This window comes from Mus caroli, chromosome 4 (genome assembly GCF_900094665.2).
Source record: "Mus caroli chromosome 4, CAROLI_EIJ_v1.1, whole genome shotgun sequence".
In the NCBI taxonomy this organism is placed as follows: Eukaryota; Metazoa; Chordata; class Mammalia; order Rodentia; family Muridae; genus Mus; species Mus caroli.
The window spans coordinates 30,685,475-30,702,618 of NC_034573.1; the positions used below are offsets into that span (position 1 = coordinate 30,685,475).

The window sequence follows — 17,144 nt, forward strand, 5'->3', positions numbered from 1 at the left end:
GTGAACTGAGACACAGAAGAGGAGGTAGCCCCGAAGCAAAATGCCTGTGAACTACACGTTTGGATCAGACAGCTCCAGATGTGTTTAATACTGCAAGGATAGTGATGGAGATGATGATGAAGATAACACAGAATATTGTACTACAGCAATACATCAGGATGTACCATCTGCCATTCCATTTTGAGCAAATCATCCCTCAGGCAATAACTACACTTGCCAGGTTTCATACAACGTAAAGTACAGTTTTGTCCAAATTAAAAAAAAAAAAAAAAAAGCACCTAAAATTGGAATGCCTTTGCCCCAGCAACAACAAAAAGAGAGTGTAATGTCTCCATAAATATGCTAATTTCCCATGTCCTATCAATCAGTATAAACATAAAGGCCTGTGCACAGGTTGACCCAATTAACATTGTGCTGGTGGTTCTTTCAAATATTAAATAATACTTTTCCCAGATGAATTGTATGAAAGGAGTGAAAGCTGCAGGCACCTCAGATTCGGGGTGGGGGTTGGGGATAAAACCTATAAAAGAGCTTAATGTTATTTTCAATCACAATAGTAAAAATCAATAACACATTACAAAAAGACAATATCTGTTCCATGTTATACAATTTAAGTTAGTAATATAGCACGTACAATTGATTTCCTTTTGCCAACTTCTGATCATGATAAACTTCTCGTGTCTTCACTCCTCCAAATTTTACTTGCTTATACTTGGCTATGGTATAACATTTTGAGGGCATAAGCAGAACTTTCTTTTTCCATGTCTCCTTCTCATTTATCATCTGCAAGTACAGCCTTGACAGGTTCTAGGGGATGCATAATCACTTGGGCAGACAGATATAGTAGAGAACGTTTACAGTATCAAATGAAACTTAAGTTTTAAATGAAGATCACAACATTTACTCGTAGTGAAGCCATACAATATGTGCTCTGCATATGGGTGTATGTGGGGAGGGGGGTTAAATCTATGTATTTTTAAATAGAAATTCTTGCAACCTTGTATTTTATCAGGCAACTCGATATCTGAGTTGATGGAGTAAGGAAAATGTGGCTTTGGAGCAAGAATGTTTTAAGCCTTCATCACCAAATGCAAAAACACATGTTTCCAGTCCCTTTATAGGAATTCAAGTTCATTCATACAGCCTGTTTGTGGAGTTATTTGACATCACAGTAGCCTTTAACCCTTCTGTCCTTCATAATCCTTGATATTCTAAGGCACTATCCCTTTGTGTATTCCAAAGTTCCACTGTGCTCTGCCAATGAACTTTTCATTCAAAATACCAAAGTCCTTTTAGGGCACAACTGACAAGTTCCTTCTGTCATTTACTCTTCTTGAAGTCTCAAGAGAAGATAACCTGCACTCATTCTCCCTGAATCTTACAAAAACAAAGGGAATGAACATTTTGGAATTGTGTTGTACAGTTTTCCTATTCTAGGTACAAATAGAACAGTAAATGATACACATAGAAAAATGAATGAACAAATGAAGTAAAAGGGGTGGGGCATGGCTGACTTACGGAGTAGATAGAAGGGAGAAAGCAGGCAGAGGAAGCTGAACATGGCCAACAGACTAAACTGGACCATGAGTTGAGAGAGGGTAAAAGAGAGCAAGAGAGTGAAAACCTGGAGACCAAGAGGCCAAAAAGTCAAAAGGGGCCTGCCTAGACAAAAAAAGCTGGGTTATACAGGAAAGAGTGTCTGGGGAAGGGAAAACCCAGCCTAGTCTTTGAACTGAAGAAATTAGGGTAGAGTGCTTGGTATGCCAGCCAAGAGGACCCTGTAACAGGTAGGAACTGAGGGCTGCTAGGAGAACCACATAGCCAGCAACAGCTTTGATATGTTAATAGCTGTTTGTCCCAGGTTTTGGGAACAGATGAATGAAAATAATAAAGAAAAAGGAGAGGACTGCTTGGAGGTACCGTGGAGAAGGTTTATTATAGATATGAGGGAAAGCAGAGCCAGAGGCACAGACAGAGACAGAAAGATCTGGAAGAGGACTGAGTGAACATGGCCAGACTGAGCTAAATCATGTGAGGCAAGAGGAACAGCACGAGCAAGAGAGATCAAGAGACTTGCTGGTGTAGCCAAAATGGCTGCATCACATAGGGATCAGCCTAGGGGAGTGGCTATAGCTCAGTCCCTGGAAGGAGAGGTTTGGGGTATTGGGTAGGGAGAGAGATGCTGGGGAGAGCCAGCCAAGTAAGACTTGTCCAAGGTTTCTTTGAAACCTAATAAAAATGTTATGTAAAATTATTTGTAGTAACTTGTCAATATATTGTATATTTATTTTCCAAACATGTATTCATTATATTAACATTCTTGAAGAAAATCAAGCCTCAAACTTCATCATGCACTCTTGAAATATACCTATTGAGTATAAACATGCAGTACAGGTCCTCAAGGGTTAAAATAAACAAGCTTCTTAAAAAAAATACTGCACCGTTGCCAATACCAAACTTTCAGAGAGCTAAATTATTCATCTTTATTTGAAAAATATTATGAGCTAACAGCTGAACAAATAAAATAGCATGTTAAAATTGTAGTTATTGGTATCTAAAAGCATGAAAATGGTTTTTAAACTGTTATGAGAGCATTTTACCTTATTCTACAAACTGCTAATGTTCCAGTAAGTGTCAGTCAGATTTATAGAAATGAGGCCAGTGGAAGGGGCAAGATGCTGAACTGAGGGCTGTGACTTTCTTATACATGCAGAAGCCATAAAGTCATACATTTTCAACATTTATTTTACTTTCTGCCTCTGTGTTCTCATCTGAAAAATGGAGTTCTCTTCAGAAAGCTAGAGGACAGAAAGGTGGAATTGATGTCCCCTAAGTAACCCCTCACCAGCTTCCCAACCTCTGTCACCCATAACTGGGTGTAAAATTCCACCCTAAGTACATTACTTCACATTTTATTATCCAGAAATGGTATTAGGAAGAAAAAAATGTATCCCCATTGGAAGACAGGAAGAAAATCACAGCAGACAGAGAGATTGAGAGGTTTTAAGTAAATAATCAGACAAAGCCTTTGTCTCATCCAGCTGAAGCAGGTCATGAGAAAGAAATGCTTCGCCCGGCTTGTTGTTCTTGCTCCTTCCTGGTTCACAGGCTTTGTCTCCAGTTTAAATTTTCCAGGATAAAGAAGGCCCTGGCCACTTAGTTTAGCTTCATGAAGAAACAAGAAACTGGACATTCCCTCAGGACTGGTGGGACTTCTTCATATTTGCATCCAATACATAGTTACCTTGTAGTGGTTCCTTACATAGTTACCTTGTAGTTCTTCACATTTGCAGGGGAGCTGACATGCTACAGGCAGGGGGATAAATTACAGTGAGCCTTAAAGACTTGCTTCTCTTTTTCTAGGCCTTCAAACCAATCATCTCTGAATTTATCTTCAGGATATGAGATAAGAGAGGAAGCCAACACCTAAAGGCTAGGTGGAGAGGAAGAGAAGTGAGGGTGTTTCAGGCAAGCAGGCCTTCCATCCGACTACATAGCCCCCTCCCCCCAGAGTGCTGTCATAAATGGAATTGTTCATCCTGCATTTTTTATGTAGATTTCATCCTTTTAAAATAGATGTTTAAGTGGGCTAGGGAAATGCTCAATGGATAAAGTTCTTGCTGTGCAAGCATGAATTCCTGAGTTTGGCTCCCCAGCACCTATGTAAAAATCTGAGCATGGGAGAACACCTCTGTAGTGTCAGTTCTTTACAATTAAGGAAACAGAGCTGAACTTAGCTTGTAGTCTCCATATGCATGAGAACATACTCACAAGCACAACATTTTGCTCATGTGCACACATTGGCAGTAAATAACATGCACAATATGTCACACACACACACCCATATACATACAATGACATCACCCACCCACCCCTCCCACATCCCACACTTTTAAAAACTAATTTTTAAATTTAATATACATCATGGTGGATGTCATTTTGCCATTCTTGTGCATGAACATTATGCTGTTTTATTCTTGCTAATTCCTCAACATCACACATTTCTAATGACTTTATTGCCTCATGTCCCTTCATGTCCAATCTGCTGTAGCAGCAAAAATGGCTCCAATTTTGACCAAAGGTTGCCCTGTCAGCAATTTCAGTCTGTTAAAACATTCCAAGAATTCCAGGAAAGTTAAACACCTGAGATGTTATCTCACATCTGCAGAAGTGCAATTGTGGCTTTAACAAGCCCCACCACTATCCCCTACCCCCTAAACACACACACACACGGGGGGGGGGAGAGAGAAAGAGAGAGAGAGAAAGAGAGAGAGAGAGAGAGAGAGAGAGAGAGAGAGAGAGAGAGAGCACAAGGAGACTGTTGTCAGCTGCTGCAGGTTTAAAAAAACAATCAGCTGATTAAAAGCTCAGTAGAGTCCAGGTGTTCTTTCTTTGTTCCTGAACATTTGGAGGTCCCACTGACTCAGGGCAGCTGGTCCTGGATAGTCCCTAAGATGAGGCTCTGAGATAAGGCCCTTGGTGTGCCTGATTGGGAGGCTTACAGAAGCCCTTAGAGCATGGCTGTCACAAATGAGGAGGTCGCTGATCTGGGACACAAGGGCCAAGTCTGTCTGCAGACTCAGAGAACTGTTCGAGTGTGAGAACGTATTTGTGTGCCCATCAGTTTTGTTGCAAACAGGTGAGCCTGACTGAATACAGTCAATACCCCTCTGAGGTACATGGCATGCCATTTTGAGGATTTCTGCAAGATGGATTACTGAGTTAAGGTGCCACACAGGAAGTTCTGTATTCTGTGCCCAGAAATTTCTGAATTCTATGTAAACTTGAAGGGCCCTCTTTTAGTGTAAAATGGCCAGATATGGAATCAATAAATCCCCAAACTGCCCCAAGATTATAGTGAGTAGTCGCTGAAGATCCTGGTCACCCAGACCTGTTCACCTACTAGGACTGCTGGTCCTCTGACAGCAGGCTCACATTCTACTGTAACCCTCCCTGGATAGAGTGCTACACACTTAAACAGGGCTCTAGCATCTAAGTCAACTGGCCTCTAACTAAGAAGCCTGTTTCCCCAGTTCTGTTCCCAAGGGGGGAAGAAGACTGTCCTCCACCATATCATCCTACACTCACATGATTTGGATTTGAGATGTCCTCTGCTCCAATAGCACCATTTTTTAGAATTTACCCTGCCTTGCTCCTCATCTGGTGTTCTCTGCTTCAGCCAAGCCAAACATCACCTCTGGTTGATCTTCTCTCCTACTAATGGAATTTCCACCTGAGAGAGAGTGGGGGAGGGGGGCAGGTAGACCACCCTTCACATGACCTATGTGTCCTTTTTAACCAATGATCTGTATAACTGAAAGACCCAGAATCCTTCTTTTTTGAAAACTCCAGACCCATATCACTTTGATGGACCCTATTTTTTTTTTTTTCACTCATTATCTAACATGGGCCAACTGCAAGGCAACTCCTAGGCACCCTCTTCACAGCCAAGGAGAGGGACCTAATTTCAACTGTAGCCTTCAAAGCTCTGAAGCAAATGGTGAATATACCCAGACAAAAGTCAAGTATATCTTGCCATAGACTTGACCAAACTAAGACTTTAACACTGACCAAGGTAAGGAAGTTCTAGTGACAATCCCCTACTGACCAGAATGAAAGAAGTAGATAAGACACAACTAACCTCTTGAAGGTGTCAGAAGTTATCTCACTGTGTTTCCAGAGAGCCTCCAGTAGGCTTATTAGAAACGTACCCCCATTAACCGTGATGCTCTAGAAAAACCAGCAGGCTGTTAATATTCCCTCTGTGACATGGTTGGCCCAGACATTTGTGAAAAGTAGCAGAATTTGGAGGGGGTTGAAGGTATGACTAGGCCACAGTTGTAGCTCAAAAGGCTTTCAACAATAGAGATCAAGATGCAAAGAAAGGACAGGAGATTAGCCTGAGTAGTCGTGGCCACTTCGAAAGAAGGAGAAGATAGGGGAGGAAAGTATCACAGGCAACTAATGGAACTCCATGCAGAGCTAAAAGACTACTGCCCTTTTTGCAAGGAAAAGGGACATTGGAAGAATCAATGTCTACAATGTAGGTGGAGAAGAGGAGAAAAGTTTCTTAACTTGGCACAGACTAACAGGGCAGGACTCCATTTTTATGGGCCTCTGGGAGCTCATAGTCACTGAAGAAATTGGGAGTCATACCCTATGGCTCCTGGTGGACGTAGCAGTGGTGCATTTTGTACTGGCTCAGCTCTTGGACACAGGCACCAAGAGGGGCCACTGGAACCTGACCCTCTACCTGAACCATACACACAAAGTAAATCTCAGTCAATGTACTGTGATTTGTTCCTTTCCTGTTAAGCAGGATTGTCCTTAGTCCTAAACCACTAATTGACAGGGATCTGTTAAGAATAATAGGAGTTACAATTACCTTCAAAGAAACTGAAGAAATTCTTTTTTTTAAAGAGCCCAAATCCATCCATCCTATTAACTTGGTTCCCATCTGATAAATATAATAGAAGAGTGTTTTGAAAGCCAGAGAACAGATGATCCTATCTTAGCAGAGCTAATGCAGAAGTTCCCAGAGGTATGGATGGAGAATAATCAGCACCCTCACCCCCACCCAAACTGGCACCAAAACCTGCCACTGGTCATTGTTCAGTTCTTGATCTCAGCTTTGACTATGAAAAGAAAACAATATCCATTCTCAAGACACACCAAGAACACAATATCTAATCTCAAGACACTTCAAGATGGACACCAAAAACCACATTAGTCACTCTAGGGCAGCAGGAATTTTGGTCCACAGTCATTTAACCTGGAATACTCCACTATACCCTAACTTCATGAGAGTTGCCAAAAACTATCAACCTGTTCAGCACTCAAGCAAGGTTATTAGGGGAGTAAGGTTATTTATGCAAATTAAAAATCCCTATTCCCTATTCAACTTATTGGATCCAGGGAAAATTGTTTGCACAGACTTAGATATAAAGGATATTTTTTCTCCTTGTCTCTTATACCTGTAAGTCAGCCTAGATTTGTCTTTGAATGGACAGACTGACAAAGGGTTTAGTGGCCAACTGACCAGGACCCAACACTGCAGAGGTTCAAGAACTCCCCTACTCTATTTGATGAAGCTCTTAGGGTAGCTCACTCAAGTTCAGTGCCAAGGTTTGAGGCTGTGTGATAACTGTACACACACATTTTATCTATAGATATTGCCCATGATGAGGCTGTATATTAAGAAGAGAGTTCTGAGACAAAAGGATGGACCATCTAGAGACTGCCATATCCTGGGATCCATCCCATAATCAGCTTCCAAACGCTGACACCATTGCATACACCAGCAAGATTTTGCAGTAAGGACCCAGATATAGCTGTCTCTTGTGAGACTATGTCGGGGCCTAGCAAACACAGAAGTGGATGCTCACAGTCAGCTATTGGATGGATCACAGGGCCCCCAATGGAGGAGCTAGAGAAAGTACCCAAGGAGCTAAAGGAATCTGTAATCCTATAGGTGGAACAAAAATATGAACTAACCAGTACCCCCCCAGAGCTTGTGTCTCTAGCTGCATATGTATCAGAAGATGGCCTAGTCGGCCATCAGTGGAAAGAGAGGCCCATTGGTTGTGCAGACTTTATATGCCTCAGTACAGGGGAACGCCAGGGCCAAGAAGTAGGAGTGGGTGGGTGGGGGAATGGGTGGGGGAGCATGTGGGGGCTTTTGGGATAGCATTGGAAATGTAAATGAAATAAATACCCAATTAAAAAAAAGGTTAGCCTAGAATAATAGTTTTCTAAATGATAGGTAATATTTCCTTTAGTATTTCCAGTAATTACAAGAGAATTTGATTAGGAAACTTTCATGTAATAAATAATTAATAGGTGAACATAAATTAGTTGCACACTAATATTTGTTGCTGCTCTATTTATAAAACCATGGAAATGGAACCAACATATGTGAAGCTATATGAAGGTGGTACTTGAATGCTCCATGAAGAAAGCCAAACTCTGTTGTAATTAAGTATTGCTACAATGCTAAATAACAAAACAGCCACACAATATTAGTGTTGCACAGCAACAAGCACATTTTGTTTTTTTTGTCATGAGGTTGTTAGCTGACTTTTTTTTAAAAGTTAAACAATGTTAGACTTTGATCATATCCTCTAGAGGCCACCTCCAATTTTTTTCCTTCCTTAATAATCTTGTGAAATACATATTGTAAATTATTTCTATTGTTTTGAGAACTGACTGACCATAAACTGTTTCATAGTATGTTAACAGCTTGACCTAAACCCATAACTTGTACCTTTCCTATGATCATAAAAATAACTGCAAAATTCTGTGTGGGTATTTTTTAAATCACTTGTTTGTTTGTCTGTTTGTTTGTTTTACTATAAAAAAGGTGTTTCTGTTTTGGATCTGGGCCACTTCCATTCTCCTACGGGATAGCTATATGCATAAAAATTTTACCTTGTAACTTCTTGGTGTTAGCTCCTTGTTTTAGACACCGTAACAAAGACAGTGGAGGTAGGGCATAACAATTTGTCAAAGGCAGCAGTTGAAATCCTACTTGCTTTATGCTTCCTGTTAGTTAAATATGTTTTCCATGTGTTTCTACACTCATAGAGTAGAGTAGAAGATTGATTTTGAGAATCTTTGGTTCTTACATATAGAACAAAGGAAAAATAAGAATGGAGATGGAAAACTTCTTGGCTTCTTAAAAGCTAGACTTTCTTTATGGAGATTCATGGCTAACAATAGCACTACCACTACAACCAACTCTGGTGGATAAACACAAAGGTTTCTTTGTATCCAGCAATTAATAGAGGTCTTATCCTATGTCGATTTTCCAGTGATTTTTATCACTACAATGACAAATGCTGCCCTTCTTATTCTTTTAAGAAAATAGATTTGCTCTCCTCTTTTATTTTATACAATACAACAGCACTTAAATATTATAATATTTGCTATCCTGAAGAACTATTACATGCTAAAAATCAGCTAACATACAAAAGCTATTTTATATTATTAGAAGGCATTTATTCTATTCTGACTTACAAACAAAGACATATGAATGAATATTGTTACCATCATAAAATGACTATTTATATTTTAATATTAGCTGTACAGCAACAAAGACAGAGATGATTGTTAAATTTCTACTTATTATGCATGGCATAGTTTCTTGGGTTGAAAAGTGGGGCTGAGAGTTATCAGAGAAGGGGGAAGGGCAGTAATACAGCAGGAGAAGGAGAGGCAGAGAGGAGGGATGACTAACACAAAAACTATTTGAGAAGTCATGGGGACATATAATATTTTATGTCTGCTTAGAAGTAAATGTAGTGTATGTGGTGGTTTGACTAAAAATGCTGCCCTATTAGCAAATGGTACTATTTGCAGGTATGGCATTGTTGGAGGAAGTGCGTCCTAGTTTTCTTCCTGATGCCTACTGATCTAGACGTAGAACTCTCAGCTCCTTCTCAACCATGGTTCTCTGCACTTTTTCCTGTTTCTTTCCATAATTAATTATGGAATAAACCTCTGAACAATAAGGAAACTTGAGCTGGAATTGATCTGAGAGTTTTTACCTTGAGAAATAGCACTTAGAATCTGAAGGTGATATTCAAACTGCTGAATGAGAAAAACACTCAGTAGTAATTATTACTCAGATATAAATCCTATAAACCATAGCAATGATCACCCTAGCAAGATATTCCCCAAGAATGTAATGATGGTGCTTATCTTTTATAGACAACCAGCATCCATGCAATTGAACTTTAGATTCACTCATAGAATAGAACTGATATCATGCATTGTAAGCCAAGCCAATACCTGTGACTGAGGAGATCATGAACAATGAGAGCATCCTTCTACTGCTGCATCCCTGTACCAGTGTAATTTCAGACATTATTATAAATATTTATCCTTATACCAAGAGTTTCTTGGCCTAAGGAGTGGCACTATTCGGAGGTATGGCCTTGTTGGAGGGTGGGCAATGAGACTCCCCTTAACCACTCAGGAGCCAGGCTTCTCCTAGCAGCCTTCAGATGAGGGTGTAGAACTCTCAGCTCCAGCTGTAGCATGCCTGCCTGGATGCTGCCATACTCCTGCCTTGATGATAATGGACAGAATCTCTGAACCTGTAAGTCAGCCCCAGTTAAATATTGCATTTATAAGAGTTGCCTAGGTCATTAGAAATTTAGGAAACACTTATAGGTTTCATTTCTCAATTACCCCAGGTAATTTAAAAATCCCTCATGTTTACCAAATGAAAGATTCTTAGCCTCCCAGAAGCAAATTCTGTGCTTCTAGAAGGAAATATTTGAAATTTCATCCATGCAGTTTCCAATATTTTCCAGTTAAGTTAAAAGCAAAAGTAAGGTCACTGCTAAAATACAGCTGCCATCACGCATTTACTATAGCTGAGCGACAGTGCATGAACAGACACCTCGCCTGGCCTAAAGCTGGTGGATTGAGAGAACCTTGAATAAACAAACCAAGCACAAGGAACAGAGGTAGACAGAGGCGGGCTGTATGGGTCACTGCTTCATCCACTCTGATTGCCACAGCCCTGGAATATTCAGCCACTCTCACTCAGTGAAAACTCGTGATAAACAAAAATCTCTGTGTTAAAAACCTACTGCCATCCTACTAACACACTCTCAACTGCATAGAATTCAGAGACACAAACCATAGAAACCAGGTCGAATTATAAAACATGACACTTTCAGAAAAGGGAAGGATTGGGTGCAGATGTGCACTTAGGGAGAAAGCCACAAGAAGTTTTAGATTCTAAGAGATCACCCACCGGAAGCCAGGAAAGACATGAGATATATTCCACCACACAAGTACAGAAAGAATCAAAGTTACTAATGAATGATTTCAGACTTCAGAATTCTAAGAGATAGTTCCTTCCTGTTGTCCAACACATGTGGTTTGATGGACTTTGTATATCAGCTTTAGTAAACAAACATAGATTCTACAAAATATGTAAATATTATCATCCTGCCCTTTCCATTAGTATGCTGTCCTTATTGATTGTTATAAGTATTTATGATAAGAACATGTTACTATGTTTGAAGCCTTCCAAAAACTAACTTGCATCATAAAAAGAGCCACAGACTTCTAGACGTGGGGTTGACCCCATTATTTAGAACAGCACCATTCTACAGGTACAAACATTCAATAAAGGATGCCAAAAAGGCTTTAAAGCATATTAGGTCAACTTAAAGTAGAAGCAGATGGAACAAATGTATCAAACTCACAAGAGAAACTATGAGATGGGAAGGGTTTAACTCGGAGGCTGATGGTGACAATGGAAGTTAATGCATAATGTTCATTGAGAACAAACATGGAAGCAGAGGAATCAGTAAGAGGACAGCCTGGAGAGCAGAAGAGGGGGCTGGGGGTCGGGGGGAGTGAGTAAAATTTATTCAGAAAGAAAGTCGAAAGCCTTGAAGGAGCGAAGTATACATTGGAAGTAAATGCCCAAAGTCAAATCACTTAATTTAGAAAAACTACTAAACTTCATAAATACAAAGGACACCATTTCTGAAAGTTGCTGAAAACCCTGATGACTGACCTGAGAGAGGCCTTAGAATTAACCTCAGAGAAGAGAAGACAGCAGAAGAATACATTTCATGTCTTGTGAGACAATATCTGTCAACCTAGGATTATATTCCCAGTTGGGCTTTCAATCATGACTGAGATAAAATAGGTTTTCAGTCAAAGGCTAAACCTCTCACAGGTTTCCCTGAAAGACCATCACAGAAGTCCTTCAAAAGAGGATTTAACTTAAAGGAATGTGGTGACACATGAAATTAAAACTATATATACGCTAATGTAGAAGTATAGAAGAAAACAATTAAAATGATCAGTGTCTTGACAGCTAAAGAATAAACATCAATGAAGTGTGTGTGTGTGTGTGTGTGTGTGTGTGTGTGTGTGTGTGTGTGTAAAATTGACCAGGCTAGGGTCCCTGCCCTGTGAGAATCAAGTTTCTGCCTGTCTTAGCTTCCTGAGCCCTGAATATTGGAATTCTACCCTGTCCAAGTTTCTCGGTTTTTAGACTTGGGGTTTTTATGCTCATGCCTTTATGATTACAAGGGAAACAGGTTACAGGCTCAACTATCTTGACTGTCCCAGTAGAGATACAAGTGTGATTGCTTAACTTCAAAATATAGACATGGAAGATGAAAGGGACAGTTGTTGACTTATAACTTTTAATGACACTGTGTTCGATGAAGGTCAGTAGGTAAACATTAAGAAAAGTATATGATGAAAACTAAGCCATTAATTTCATCACTCAGGAAAATAAGATGAATGTATGATTTTACATTTATTAAAAGAGAATAAGAAGGAACAAAGAATTTAAATAATAATGAGTCCCCATACATTAGTATAACAAAGTAAAATAGACTACTGAATAAAGATTTGTTATCAACTGTTTGCTAAGCTTGTAAGTCCTGTATCAGGTGCAAGAATCAGGAGTCTTATGCCCTGCTACCTCCTTACAGAGGAAATTGTCTAGAAAAAGTGAATCCATTCTTACAAGCCTTTTGTACAAGCATCAGCCTGGTCATGAGGGAGTTTGGAGCCTATGTCTCAAACACCACCTAAAGGCTGTATCTCTTTGTATTGTTTGTACTGGAGGTTATATTTCCAGCACAAAAATTTAAGTGATAAGATGGGATTTAAAGAATAAAAGGAAAAAAGTAGATTATGTGGGCAAGACCTTCATTAAGTATGGAAATTATATAAATGAATTCAAATAAATAGCTTTGCAATCATACCTGGTTAAAATGTCTTTATTTGAAGGAGAAATGTTGTGATTGTATATAAAGGAACTGATGTACATATAAGAAAACTGACTACACAAAATTTTGGCAATGTTGAAACTCAAAGTAATTAAATAATACGCGTCCAGCAATGCCAATATATAAAAGTGAGATAGTGATAGCATGTAGAAATATTGATTTCAACTGAAGCATTTTATTTTTATGAAATAGGTCATTTTAGTACATGCAAGGATACATGTTGAATGCTTTATATTAATTTATCTTAGAAGTCTATGCCATATAATAGGTTCCAGATATGTCCATTGAGCAAACTTGAATTAATACCAAAAGAAAACCTGGTTCATATCATCCTGAATCTATGCACAATTAAAAACCACACTGTTGCAGTAATTTCCAACCTCAACAAGCCCGTATAAAAAGTTATTATATTTATAAGTTATCTGCCTAGATCGGGCATATCTACCACTCTCCTCACTTACTCCTTAGCTATGGGACACTTTGCTACTTGCAGTTTTTCCTGGACACATTGTTCTGCTCCATATTGGCTTCTAACTCTTCCTCCTTCATCCTCTTGCCTTCTCCTTCTTGTCCCCTCTGAGACCTCCAGTCCCACCTTTCCCCTTCTCCTGCCCAATCATAGATTCTAGTCTTTATTTGATCAGTTAGAATGGGGAGAAGGTTCAGTGCGATCGCCTGAGTATGTGATCTACTCCTCGTTGGGGGCAGCCCCTCTTGAGGAAGAAGAATAACATCAAAATACAAATAGCATCAGGGCAACCCACAACGCCACACAATATAACAGCACACATTATGTTATATTAATGCCATAAGGTATATGCACACACACAGTTTGAGAAAAGAAAGGCAATTGACAGAAATCATCAACTCTGGCATGAAATCCGCACTGCCATCTGCCAGACGATGCCACCTGTTTGAGCCAGACAATGTGAGCGCTAAATTACAGGTCCTGTGACTCATACCAATCAGACTCTTGGTAATAGCATGCTTGTATTCTTTGCTTATTTAATAATGACATGAGACGCGTCGATAAATCAGTCATCTTGTTTAGCTGAGCTCCTGATGGTAAAAGGACAAGGTGATCTTCAGATTCTATCTTCATTGTGATTATGTAGCTGTCTCCTCCGCATTCTTCGGTAGCATCTGGCAAACATGCACCGCGCATCGTTAATTCAACTCTAGCTGTAAAATTAGTCCAGGTTCAGCAGAGAGTGTGGGAGCAGCTGGTGAAGAGTGAGGCCCACAGGACCCACTACCTGAATACGCTTCAACAGGATGTCTGACTCATTTTTGTTTTTGAGCCTTTTGTCAACTTTGCTGCTGCTGCAAAATTCCAGAAGGGTTTCTAAACAGGATGCTAAGGAATGTACACGGTGGGAATCTAGTACAAAAGAAACAGCACAGCTCTGACAAACACAGTTCTGTGGGACTGGGAAACACAAGACTCATATTTATTTTTCTGGAATCATCACATAAAGTTATACACGTGGTAAATTCTACCCTTTGTTCCATTTTTCAGTCATATTTTTGTCTTTTCTTTACATATACCACTTAAGTAATTGTAAACTCTCTGCAATAGTCTGCTAATGGGTCAGGGAAGGGATGTGGTATGACATTGGGGACGTAGGTCATATAAACATGAAGACACTGTTATTGACTTGCTAATTGTAAAGTTTAGCAATTAGGATACATTTGCATCTGGACAAAAGTAAGTATGTTTTCCCAGTACAAAGTGTTCTACCTTCATTAAGTCTTGTCATCACCAAGTCATAGCCTGAAATCTTTTTTCTCTGGTGGACACCTACTCAGCCATATTACTTGAGAAATACAGGAATGCTCATTAATGTCTGTTTGTTTCATGGTTCAGCTATAACCAAGTCTTTTATTCAATGGCTTCATTTTCCCATCCAAGGGCCAAATCCACAGTGTGGTCCTTATGATAATAAATTGTTTGAACATATTTCTGATAGCATTCATAAAGGTTAAATAGAAAGGAGCAGAGCATGAATGCCAAGGCAAAATGAGTGAATAATAAAAAAACATGGCTTCTGATGTTGATGTAACGTGGGGGGAAGATAACAAACACTGCAAAGGTTGTCAAATTCCTCAACAGAAAAGCCCTTCCTTCCATATCAAGATAGTGCAGAGGAGAGAGGCAGGGAACTTTAATGGTTAATTCACTTTGGGACATCGAAAGGAGCTCTGATCTTCTGAGACATGGGTGCTTGGCAGTGAGTTTAAAAACAAGCATTTCTCTCCAGCAGAGAGACACGTTTTCTATCACATGCTTAGGTGTTTGGGTGAAAATAACAGCTCTGTATAGAGATAACTTAATCAGAAAAATCTATTTCCATAACAACATCCACTGGCAGAAGAACACTTTCTGGAGAAATACCATAAAGAGGCAAATAAGAGAAATGTTATGATAGACTCAGCTTTGTAGATTGGACTGAGAGAATCATGTGTGCTGTGATCTGGTTTTATTACCCCTACAGGTCTGGAAAAGTCAACCCATATGATACGCTGCAAACTGAGGCTTCTCGGTAATGGGTTCCATAGAAAAGAAGCTACTGCAATTTGGGAGGCAAAATCATTTCCTGTGAAGAGTAAGCAGCAGGACAGGGAAGAAGAAATTGAGGTGGAGCGTGTGGCTTTGATTGTGTTGCTGTGATGAGACGCTCATAGAAACTGCACTTCAGTGCTGCTTGTCTCTCGTTCATCGCGCGGCCAGTCAGTTTTCTTGCCCGAGTGAACCAGAAACAACAGACTCTTAACTAAATTGCATTATGTGAATGGCTCTGACAGAATCTTTGCTTCACTCTGAGATGTCATAAGCCAGGTGACCCTCATGTACATTTCTCTCAACATTTTGCCTTTTCAAACTCCCACAAAACAGCCCAATGCGTTAACCACTCAATGGATTTCTCAGTCCAAATTTCCCGTTACTCCACAGTTCTCCCTCAAACAACACAGTCAATGCAGTTACAACAATTAGCTTACTTTCTGGTACACGGTTCTCTCTAGTGACGAGAACAGAATTAAAAATTCACTAAGCAGTTAGGATTTAACCCCCACCCCACCCCCAAAAAAAGAAGTAAAAATACTTTTTCTTGTCTGAAAACCAAAAGATGTTTTTGGGTTTTATTGGCATCTAGAGCTGCTAAAAGTGATAGATTGGGGACTCTGATCTCTTACCTGATTCCTATATGAGTTTAAGTTTAGGTTTTAAGAGAAGGGAGGATTAGGATAAAAATCTTCTAGTCAAGAGAATGGAATATCTGGCCTTGTTGGAAACAACATCAGCTGGTCCTGCTCAAGCACTTAGCTAAGGAAGCACTGTTACAACGGGAGGCTCACTTACGCCATGCTAAGGAAATGGAGGGAATCATTAGGCATTTAATGAAATACTGTGCTTTTCCTCATTAGAACCCCTCCTCCTAATGTAGTAGCATGCAGACTGCAGCCATATTGGGTCATAAATCTGTCCAGTTTTCTAAAATATTTAGAAAAGCATAGTTTCTCTTTATTTCTTCTGTCTTCTCTAGGCATGCTTTCTTTAACTCTCTTGACTTTGTCCCCAGCATGTTAGGCTTCCAGACTCTTTCTCTAATGCTGCCCCCCGCACCCCTGCCCCTACTCCTGGCCATGGTTTACCTGCCATCTCTCTGACCTCCATTCCAACTTAAAATGGCATTAGCCTCTTTTTCTTCTCTTTCCATTTTCTTCCTTCAGGCAGCTGCTGAGGCTTTATAGCCTTGCTTGCCTGGGGTTTGATTTAAACTCTAATAAAATTGACCTTGAGTTGCTATTTGAGTCCATACTTAACTTCATTTATTATTTTTTTTTGGCTCTTTTTCTTGTTTGATTGTTTTGTCTTCATAACCTGATTTGTTTTTTAATTATTTTAATCTATCATTATTCTTTACGTACCTGATTGTTTTCTAGTGAGAGGCAGAAAAGATGTGATCTGGATGGGAGTGGAGGTAGAGAGCAATGAGGGGGGGTGATAACCCTAATCAGAATGAAAAAATCCATTCTCTGTCTATCTATCTATCTATCTATCTATCTATCTATCTATCTATCTATCTATCTATCTCACTCATTCTTTATCTCTCTATCACTGATAGGTTTTGTTTGTCCTGAATATTCTTAAACTCATTTGCTAGACAAGGCTGGCCTTGAAATCACAAAGATCTGCCTGCCACTTCCTTTTTAGTGCTGGGATCAGGGACATTGAAGGGGTGTGCCACCATGACCTACTTAAAAAATAAAGACTTGGGGTCCCACTTGTCAATTCTCGATCTTACAGCACAAGCCATTACTGTTCTATTCAGGAATTTTTCCCCTGTGCCCATATCTTCAAGGCTTTTC

General features: G+C 39.7%; 1 protein-coding gene across 15 annotated transcripts in view; it reads right to left on the reverse strand.

Annotated features, from left to right (window-relative positions):
• The window catches only part of Lingo2 (leucine rich repeat and Ig domain containing 2), a 1,160,577-nt gene that overhangs the window by 536,478 nt on the left and 606,955 nt on the right, over window positions 1-17,144 (reverse strand). The gene's annotated exons all lie outside the window — the stretch shown is intronic.